General features: G+C 49.8%; 1 protein-coding gene across 3 annotated transcripts in view; it reads right to left on the reverse strand.

Annotated features, from left to right (window-relative positions):
- Elmo2 (engulfment and cell motility 2) overlaps nucleotides 1-7774 on the reverse strand; it is a 37931-nt gene extending 30157 nt beyond the window's left edge. For 2 of the 3 annotated variants that reach the window (XM_008854622.3, XM_029556925.1), the window contains exon 1: nucleotides 7690-7774. The gene's annotated coding sequence lies outside the window, so the exon portion shown is untranslated. The remainder of the gene's footprint in view (nucleotides 1-7689) is intronic. The other variant, XM_008854624.3, reaches the window with a different exon arrangement.
- Nucleotides 7775-8551: the final 777 nt, after the last annotated feature.

The following is an 8551-nucleotide window of genomic DNA, read 5'->3' on the forward strand; positions in this document are numbered from 1 at the left end:
TCAGGCAGCTTACATCTGTGACATCAGATGGCTTACAGCTCAAACCGCTGGGGATCTAGCTACCTATTCGAGCATCTGGGGGAACCCCCAGACACCACACACACACACACACACACACAAAATAAAAATAAAAATAAAAATAAAGTGGGTAGCAGGTACATTGAAAAGCATCAGGCTGGGATGCTCTTCCCCACTGAAGAAAGCAACTGGATTCAGAGCCCAAGGACTCAGGCCCTAACCTAGTCCTGTTGTAATGGGCACATGTCACTTTCTTTACCCAATTCTCTGTCTTCTGCTGAGAAGATGTGAGTGCATTAGTTTTGGGGGGCCTTCTGAGTCTTCAGTTCACAATTCCAAAGCAGAACTTAAAAACACCCAAATGAGGACGACCTGTTTAAAGGTCCTCAGCAAAGTTAATCCTTACTCCGCTGCCTGACACAAACCGTATCTTCTGAATCTGTCTCTGTGCTATCTTCAAAGACCAACATGCTGAAGCTCACTGCTTTACAGTCACAAATTTATTTTGGCCCCATTTGACAAGCCCTAAGTTGGTTGTCTTGTCATTTATTAAAACTCATCCTGATGGGGCTGGAGAGATGGCTCAGCAGTAAAGACCTAGTACTAGCTGCTCTTGCAGAGGACCCAGGTTCGATTCCCAGCACCCACATGACTGTCTGTAACTCCAGTTTAGGGTATCCGACATCAGCTTCTGACCTCCATGGGCATTGCACAGCATAGGTGCGCTGACATGCATGCAGGCAATACATACACACTGAAAATAAAATTAAAAAAAAACCAACCTCATCCTGAATGGCTCATGGCCATTTCAAAATTCATACCCATGTTAAAGCAGGAAGATCTTCAGCCACCCAGGCCATCCAAAAGACACTACCAGCCCTACCTCCAATGACTGGCCTCTACAGTCCTTTAAGTAAGGAGCCTCTCTGTGCTGCATGACTGTCCCCACCCTGCCACAGCTGACCGGACTCAAGTGAGTACCTGGCTTTAGTTGAATGAATCTAACTCCCTCTCTGGAACTTGAAAGACACAGACCAAGGAAGCTTGGTGATCACTGACCCCGAGGGCTGTAAGGTCACAGTTTCATGTAAGTATTGTGTCATCAAGTCACAAACACTCACCAGTCAAAGATGTGGAGGAGCAAAAACCAAGAGCCTTGCAGAGCAAGCTATTCTATTCTGCACTGCTGAGGTGAGGCCAGAAACCAGTAATCACAAAATCCCAGGAAGAGATGGGAAAAGCCTGACTACTTTCCAGATTCAATGGCTACATTTCCTACACGTGGGCTGCCTGAAGTCCTCTGTATTCTGCCAGTGACACTCCACACTGAGCCCATCTGCATTTCAGTTCACTGCAAGGAAAAAAACCTAAGGCCAGGTCTGACCCCAAGCTCTGTGGGAGCTATCATGGAGGCCAGAAGATAGAGGTGGCACCCAGCAAGACCAAGTGTTGGGTGCACTTAGCTAACAGGCTGAATTAATGAGCAAAAGCTGCTTAAGGAAGGCTTTGTTTACAGCAGGCCACTAGAAGGGTGACTGTATAGTTCTTACATCATATGATAGTTATATCCTGTGATAGTGACATCACAGGATGACACTGTGTGTAGACAGCCTCTAGCTTAATGCTCACTTCCCTATCATTTGATAGTTGATGCCGAAAAGAACCCTAGAAACATTCTTATTTCACAGGTAAGGCAATGGAAGTTCAGAGAGCTCAGGGAACTTCTCTGTGCACCTTCTAGAAGGAAGGTGCTAAGGGACTACCCTAAAGTCTTTCCCTCCTTCTGTCCCTCCCTCACTCCCTCCCTCCCTCTCTCCCTCTGGTATTGAGGACCTAACCCAAGGCTTGGATCATGCTAGGCAACTGCTCTACATCCCCAGCCCTATTTTTACTTTTTATTTTAAGAAAGCTCTCATAAAGTTACCCAGGCAGAACTTGTGATTCTCCTGCCTCAGTCTCCTCAGTAGCTAGGATGACAGGCCTGGCTCTAAGTTCACACAGCAACCCAGCAGTGGCATGCTTTCTAGACAAGGGAAGTTAAGAGGCATTCTCTGGAATCTGATCTCAAGTGAGCTGGTGTCAGAAATCCACATCAAAGGCAGTGGCTCTTCAACCTGGCCCACAACAGCTGTTCAGTGTAGACTTCTGGTTTGTGTATCCAAAGCCAAAGCCACTGATACTGAGAGACCCATACAACAGAAATGGTCCTCTCTGGTCTAAAGAAGGCAGCCCACACCTCATGTGGTATTCAGGCCAATCTAGTCAGGCTCTTCCTGGCTATTTCTATGAGGCAGGTGGTGTTCCCTTCCACTAGCTGTCAGACAGCTCTGATTTAAGTGTCAAAGCTCAGCCCAGATGTCACCACCCCTTTGGGTCATCCTTAGGTCTCCCTCTCTAGCAAAGCTGACTAGGCTCTCTCTCTTACCACACTCTGTCATGTCTATGAGGATCCTGCCATACTCTAGTAGAAAACCACACATTCCTTCCCTAGCTCCTCCTCCAGAATAGGTACAGCTCTATAGTCACATGACCAAGAGCAGTGCTGGTTCCTGGCATTCAGTTAAGGCTCAGGAAGAACCTGTGCCCACTTTAACCCCGTGGTCCTGGCTTCTTCCACACCCACAATCCAGGGCTAGCTCCCAAAAGGCAGGAAGCAGGAACTGTTTCCTATCATATCCCACTGCCTTCCAATCAGACAGTATCCCCATATTTAAAATTCTGTTCTCATGTCTACCGCTAGAATAAGTCCTGATGGGGAATTGAGTTAAAGGGGAAAAAGCAATCTCTCCTTCTTCCCTCTGGAAACATTAGGAGGGAGAACATAGTAATACTTCCTGGATAATTAGCACTCCCAGGATGAAGGATCTCCTTGTAGGGAAGCCTCTAGCAGAGTTTGCTTACTCTTCATTTTCATTTTAGAGAGGAAGTAGAAAATTAGGTCGAAGCAATTCAATAACATTGCAAAATTCTCAGGGTTATAAATAGCCTCCTGCTCCACTTCTTGGCTAATGTCCAGAATAAGGGAGCTGGGGTTCCACTTCGGGACCCCAGAACTCTCTACCCTTCTCCCTCCTGCTCCATTTATCCATTGCCTGGGTGGTGCTAGGCAAGCTCTCACACAGAGCAGCCCCCAAGCCCTGCAGCCTCGAAGGCACCACAGATGCGATGAGATCTGTACCACACTGAAGGCCATGAAACAGGAGAGGCCGCTACAGATCTGAAAGGAATAGAGCTGAGCAGCAAAACAAAGAACAGGTTCTCCAGTGGAACTGTCTACAAGTGGCATCTGGAAGGGGCACCATCAAGAAAGGTCCGTGGAGCTTCATCCATCACTCCTGTAGGGTAGCTTTGGGTTGAACCTGCCCCTGCAACTGGAAAGTCCAGATCAGAGACTGAAAGACAATCCCTCACAGGAGAAGCCTGGGATGGAGGATCCAGAAGGTTCCCAGCACAGCCCCAAGTCCCCACCATGGGATCCTTGTGTGCTTTCTGTTCTGTTCTATTTGCCACACAGTGGGGGAGGCCTGGGTGAGCTTGGTTTATGCTTCCTGCGATAGAGAGAATGCTGCCTCACCAAAGAGGTAACTGGAGGTCACACCCTCTTTCTAATCAAGAACACAATCTCAGAAGAGGCTCTCCCTAAGATCTCATCAGAGAGTGACTCAATTTTCCTCAGTTCATTCTCATTCAAGAAGAGTAAGGCCCTGAGGTACAGAAGTGGGACTACAATAGGCCCAGATTCAGGTTCTGACATCCACTGCTAGAAAGCCAGGTGAAACCCACTGGACCCACAGCAGCTGAGAGGTCTGCTTTGTACTGACACCTGAACATAAGTCTCACCAAGTATAGCTAAGAGCCACTATGCACAAAGACAAAAGCATGTGGGAACAGGTAGTGTCTGGGCAGCTCCCCTGAACTCACACTCCCAGCAGAGGCCTTGTGGAATTTCTACATTACAGAGCAGTCTGTAAACTGCCTCCATTGAGCATCCTAACAGTCCAGCTCCTTGGTGGTGTTCAGACTTCCCTAGTTCCTTGAAACCACGCTAAGCCCACACCTTTGCTGGGCCATCAATCCTCCGCCTAGTTTGACTAATCAACTTGTCTGAGCTGGGCCTGTGGCTTCCTAATAATCCCCTCAACTGAGATCCAGGCAATGGTGCCCTCAAGTGTTCTGCTAGTCCTTAGCACACCTTCAGGAGCACAGACTTCATAATCCTGTGTGAAGTCTAGCCTTGCTACTGGAGGTGTGGCTAACGGATGCGGTATGCCCAGAGTTGGTACTAATGCACAAGCACCCTCCAGCCCAGATCCTCTGGATTAGGACCTGCCTTCAGATGCAAACTCCTTCAGATGCAAACTTTGAGGGTTTCTGCGGGCTCCAGATCTGAGGCTCTTCACTCCAGTGGCATCACCGAACCGAACCCCACCCCCCATGGTTTTAAGGAGGCTGGGGTTGAGGCCCAGCTCCAGGAAGGGAGCCACCAGAGGCCAGGGCCTCAGAAACCTACCACCTACAGGCACCCTAGTTTCAACACAATCCCCAGCACAGAGCTGTGTCCACAGAATTCCACCCCAAAATACCCTCAGGGCTATCTTGGAAAGTGAATAAACTATCAGTGGCTACATTATCCATAGCCTAGAGCTTTCAAATCCCTGGCTACAATTACCCAGGCAATGGATTTACAAGGGATCAGAGTTTAGAGAGGGAACAGAAACTGAAATACAAAATCCAGATGAACTTTAAGAAATTGTTTCTCACCAAAAGATGAGCCTGGCTGCACAAGAAAGAAGGAGGGTGTGGCAGGCTGGGAGTGCCTGGGCTGTCCAGAAAAGCCCAGGCTGTGGGCCCAACTCCTTCAACAGTGACCATAACAACACAGCATTGTTCTCAGAAAATTAGGCCAAGCTTCCCTTTCATTCCATAAAGAAGGGAACTGAGGTCCTGAGGAGCAGGCCAGGCTACCAGTTAAGGACAAAAAATGGCCCAGTCTCTACTTCCACATCAGTCTTCTCCCTGCAGCAAACAAGCGTCTCTAGACTGATCTAGATGCGAGGGTGGGCTGTTTTCCAGGTTAGGTTCCTCCAGCCCTGACCTATCTGTGAAGCAGTGCAGCCCAGCATTAAAGCTTGCATTCTGGAGAACACACCTGGATATGAATCCTAGCACATGTGCATTTAGATCTCAGCTCTGGTGACTTCCTTACTGTAAACCTGAGATGTGGACCCAGCCATTCCTCACAAAGTTGTATGAACATTTCAGGATAATGTATGCAAAGCACTTAACATAATACCTAGCACCCAGTAAGAATAATTCTGTGTGAACTTGAAGAAACTGCAAAACACTAAAACCTCCTTTCCTTCACATTAAAAGCCCTGCCTGCCCTGCTGTGGTATGCAGTGGGCAAAATGGGAGGACATGAGAGCAAGCGGGAGGAAAACATGAAGAGAAAGCAAAGCAGCAGTCCTTAGTGCTAAAGAACCTTGGGGCACAGAATAGATACTGGGCCAGTCTTTCCTAGTTATTCAGATTAAACCAGCTAGCCCAACCTGCATGTGCCCTAAGGCAAGCGCCTTAAGCAGCCAGCGGGAAAGTAAATAAACCAAGCAGCCTCTACCCAAGAACCAGGCAATCTGTGAAGCACCACCCTGCCTAGGAGTTCAAATTCAGTATCTGAAAAAAAGTTATGCAGCTGGGCCAAGATGTCACTAGGCAGCTTCTGACACACAACGGATTCTGGTTCTCACACCATGTGAAGTCTTGCACATCAATTCATTTCATGGGATCCAGTCATGTCCTTCCAAGTACACCATATGCACCCTAAAGATAAAGGCTGTCACTCGCTTTCCAGGCAACCTCAAGTGGCCTAGAACAGTGCTGGTCTCCTGGTGGGCAATGAATGAGCAGCTGGTGAACTCACTCTTGACAATTCCAGCCCAGCATCCCCAGCATCTCTGAGATGCTGCAGGTCATGGAAGGTTTTCTGCCCTCTGGAACCAGGCTGCATTAGTGTATGTGAGGGATGGTGACTCGGTCACAGGAGAACCTGCCTTCAGGGTTCTTCTCTTTCTCTCCCAATGTTGCCCAGGCTGGTCTTGAACTTCCGTACTCCAGGAATCCTTCTGCCTCAGCCTCTAGTATGCTGGGACCAAGACCAGAACAGGTTTTCCCTAACTGCTTGCGAAGTGCCAAGGAAGGTGTAGCTGATACATGCAGACATTACCTAGGCATAGAGCAAGCTGGAGTAAGCTAAGTATCAGTGTCCGTGTTTTTTGTTTTGTTTTTTAATTTTTTAAAACTTTATTATTTTTATTTTATGTGTATGCGTGCATTGCCTGCATGCAGGTAAGTGCACCCATGTCGTGCGATGCCTGTGGAGGTCAGAAGAGGCTGTTGGATCCCCTGGAACTGGAGTTAACAGACAGTTGTTAGCTGCCATGTGGGTGCTGGAATTAGAACCCGGGTCTTCTGCAAGAACAACCAGTGTTCTTAACCCCTAGTTATCTCTCCAGCCCCTAGTGTCATTGTTTTTAAGAAGTCTGGTCCCCACATCCTGCACCCCCAAATGTTCTCGGCACCAGTTAGTGGAAGCATAAAGCATAAAAAGATTGACCAGACTCAGTAACAACAACAGATGGAGGCCCTAACCCCACCTCCCCCACTCACAAACTCTACTCCGGTGATGTCCAGCAGGTAACAACTTTTAGGAGTTTTGCTATTTTTAGTCTGTAAATGCAAATAACAGTCTCTTCAAAAGACTGTGATGGAAATCTAACACCCTCCTGTATATAAAGTACTTGGCACTTCACAGTCAACACAGCCACCTTAGCCACTTGACAAATGGGTACTGTGCTTCTGTAAAGTGACTATCCCAAGTGTGAGTGCACACCAGAGTTCAAGACAGAAAATGCCAAGGATCCCATCAACACGATTTTATATGGATTATATAAATCGTATTCTTCTGAAATCTCTTAAGTAAAACTGCTAAAATTTCTTTTAAGTTCTTTTGATGTGGCTACTAGAAAAATTTAAGATACATGACCCGCACCACTTTTTTTAATGGGACAGAAACCCCGTTAGCCTTCCGCCCTGATCACAAAGTATACTAAAAGGTGGCATCCATCATCTTCTTGTCTTCGCTAAGCACAGGTTGCCGGTCCCTCCTGCTTCCCGACCTGGTTCTGTTCCTTCATTCCTCACGTTGCTTGTCCCGGGTCTAGTCTAGCAAACACCTCTCCATCCTCCCTCAACAGTAAAGGGACCAGCTTTGCAGTCCCTGGGGAAGAAAGCGCTCGGAGGGCAAGGTGGAGGCCGAGCCCGCGCGCCAGGGTATCGCAGTGGCCCAGGAGTCAGAGCCCGAGAGCGGCCTCGACCGAAGGGGAGCGCGAAGGAAAAAGGGCGGCCGGCATCGGCGGCAGGGGGATGGCCGGGCAGGCGCGTCCCCAGACTGGCAGATCCAATGGCCCTCCCACCTCCTTCCTCGATCCTCCATCCTCCGTCCTCCCCCGGCCCTTCCCACCCTGCAGATCTCTGCTGCGCCCGCGGGCCGCACGCAGCCTCCCCAGCCCTCTGCCCGGCCCCGCACGCCACCTCCCCGGAGCGGCCTCCCCTCCTCGCCGCCCACGGCCCCAGCTGCGCTCCACCCGGGGCCCCGAAAGCCCCTCCACTCACCAGGGTGCCAGCCGAGGCCCAGCTCTGCGCCCGCGTCCCGCCGCGGCTCCGCTGGCCTCGCGCGCCCCGCCCTCCTGGAGCCCCGCCCCACTCAGGCAGGCCTGGGCTCCTATTGGTCTGTGTTGCCGTCACGCTGGAATTCCTCTCTTTAATTGGGTTGTTGTCTGTCACTCAGGAAGAGGTGGGCCTAGTTGTCGGCGCGGGACGGAGGGACGCCGGCAGGCCCCGCCCCTCCAGCGGAGGCCTCTTAAAGAAACAGGACGCTTTTCTCCTGCTGGCTATTTAGTCTATAGGAATGTGATTCCCAGCAGACACTAGAGATTGCTCCCCACCCGAACTTTTTTTTCCCTTTTTGTTTTCTTTTTCTCTTCGTTTGTACAAAGCCTAGAGCATCCTTGCGACACATTATCATAAGGACCAAGCGGTCGCCTGATGGCCCTCAGCTCAACTGTGGGGATAACTGGTTTGGGGAACTGAGGGGGAGGTGACAGTCGTATCAGGCTATGAGCAGCCGCGGATGCTCACTACAGAGTTGGAGCTAATTATACCGGCACCCAGGGCTGACCGTGGGCGCTGAGCAGAGGCAGAGGGGTGCAGCTCAGCTGTGCTGCTGGGAGGGATCCGTGGGAGGTGGCATTCGTCACCGCACCTGCGGATCTAATGAGGCCGGGCACTGCTCCAAGGACTCACGCCTGCGATCTCCCTTAATGCTCACAGGGATCGGTGGGGAGGACAATTTGCAATCCCCTTGTTACAAAAGAGGAGACAGGACCTTAGGAGATCAAGCCTTCAGCTACTGATACACAACAAGATGCTAGCCTCTTCCTAATTATGAAGTTTATTCTTTTTTCATTTCTCTTAG

Source organism: Nannospalax galili, unplaced genomic scaffold, assembly GCF_000622305.1.
Source record: "Nannospalax galili isolate Female #2095 unplaced genomic scaffold, S.galili_v1.0 scaffold2227, whole genome shotgun sequence".
In the NCBI taxonomy this organism is placed as follows: Eukaryota; Metazoa; Chordata; class Mammalia; order Rodentia; family Spalacidae; genus Nannospalax; species Nannospalax galili.